The 1,976-nt window shown below is 47.5% G+C and overlaps 1 non-coding gene across 1 annotated transcript; it reads right to left on the bottom strand.

The window, feature by feature from the left end:
* Window positions 1-363: 363 nt before the first annotated feature.
* On the bottom strand, window positions 364-435 carry TRNAC-GCA (transfer RNA cysteine (anticodon GCA)). Its single transcript has one exon. It is a non-coding gene; the product is annotated as a tRNA-Cys (tRNA).
* Window positions 436-1,976: the final 1,541 nt, after the last annotated feature.

The raw sequence follows: 1,976 nt of genomic DNA, 5'->3' as shown, positions 1-1,976 counted from the left end.
CTTTTTACTTTAAATATTTAATGTGGCTACTAGCAAGTGTAAATTCAGACATGTAGCTTGCATTCTGTTTCTGGGGGGAGTGCTGGTGTAGGCCTTGACCTCGGCAAGGCCAACCTGGCTGGTGGGGCAGAGGGGTCACCTGTGTCCCCAGAGTGGGGACAATCAATGACAATCCTGATCGTGCAGGCCTCCTATGAGGATGAAATAACAATGCCAAAACAGGAAGGAATCTCTCCAGATGGTAAAGAGTCAGCGGGTGTTGTTCTCAGTGTGGAGGGGTGCTGGAACTACAGGGACCCAAGGAAGGAAGGCCATGGGCCTCAGGCTTGCTGAAGCCTGGAATGCCCAAAACGTTACATGAACAGGGGGCACCCGGATTCGAACCGGAGACCTCTTGATCTGCAGTCAAATGCTCTACCCCTAAGCTATACCCCCTGACACAGCTGAACGCTCTCAACTCACACCTTTATAGCCGTGCAGCCACACCCAGGCCCTGCCGACCGTCGTAGCCTCTGCCTTGGGTTTCGCTGCCTATGGTCGCTCCAGGCGGGCCTTCCTGCTCAGAACTCCAACCGGTTTTCCTCCCCAGGTTCGGTGGGACGATTGACTTGGTCACAGTCTTCTGCCCACAGCCGGAGGTGGCAGAGGTTCAGGGCCCCTCTTGTTGCCTGGAGAAGACCCAGGCCGCCCGGACGGAGACTTCTCAGCGCGCCAAGCTCCGGCCTGAGCCCGGGCCGCCTCGTTGCTTCTGCTCCATCTGCCCTTTTCCGGCCTTTGGTCTCGTCATCCTCCTCCTCGTCTTCGCCGCCTCTCTCCTCTTCCCACCGCTCTGATGCCCCTCGGGGCTCTGATGCCCCTCGGGGCTCTGCTCCCCTAACCACGCAGACCTTGGCTAGTCCGCCAGCTGCATCAAGCAGTGTCCTTTTCAAACTCCTTCCTTGAGAGGTAAACGGAAGACCAGGCCTAGTAAATAAAAGGTGAACCGTTTATTTCCAAAAATGAAATAGGTGACGGTAGCTAAGAAAACTGGGAAAGTAACAGAAGCGACACTGGAGGACTTTTCCACTGTAAATATTAGAACATCTACTAAAACAGCGCAAGGCAGCCAGACCCGGGAAAACACCATAGTATATGTACCCACGTAATAAAAGATCATCACGAGTGCTTCCCGAGCAGTGAGGACGTCCACAGCCCTCTGGGAGCGGGCTGTGATTGCTACTCCAGGGGCACAGAGGAGGAACCCGAGGAGGCAGGATGCGAAATAAGCTGTCGGGGCTTACTTAACCACACACTAAACCACAGCGTTTTACTGCCCCGACGTAGAGCAGTCACGAATTCAGGCGGGAAAGGAAAGGTTATTTACATAAATCAAGCTAGGAGAGTTTAATTGGCCATTTGGGAAAAATAATTAAAGTAGCAACTAAACTTCTTTTTGTATATCAAAATACAGTCCAAGTGGATTAAAGCACTGTGTATAACAAAACCGAACATAAAGTATGAGAGAATATAAATGAATATCTAACTAATTTCTGAACAGCAGGGAAGGCATGGAAGAAATCCGAACAGAAAATGTCAGTAGTTACTTAAACATTAAGAGTTTAGGAATATGAACAAACTTGAAAGGTTAATAGCAAGTTGGGATTATAGCAAACTCCCATCATTTACGGCAGACAAAATGCTACAAATAAATATCCTTAATATGTAAAGGGTCCACTTAGGCCATCAAGGATGTGCTCAATCTCAGTAAATCAGGGTAAACTTTAGGAAGACCAAAGAAATGCAAATTAAAACATAACATTTTTCACCTATCAAATTAGGAAAAAAATTAAAACAGTAATTATCATATTAGTACTGTAAATTGGTACAATCTTTCTTGAGGGGAAGGGCAGTGTAAAGCCAGAGATTATTTTAAATAATTAATTCCCTTTGACTTGGTAGTAATTCCATTTCTTGGAATCCATCCTTAGAAAATGTCT

Source organism: Lipotes vexillifer, unplaced genomic scaffold, assembly GCF_000442215.2.
Source record: "Lipotes vexillifer unplaced genomic scaffold, Lipotes_vexillifer_v1.1 scaffold472, whole genome shotgun sequence".
In the NCBI taxonomy this organism is placed as follows: Eukaryota; Metazoa; Chordata; class Mammalia; order Artiodactyla; family Lipotidae; genus Lipotes; species Lipotes vexillifer.
Note: the sequence above shows the minus strand (reverse complement) of the source record. Positions and strands in the feature narration are given on the sequence as shown.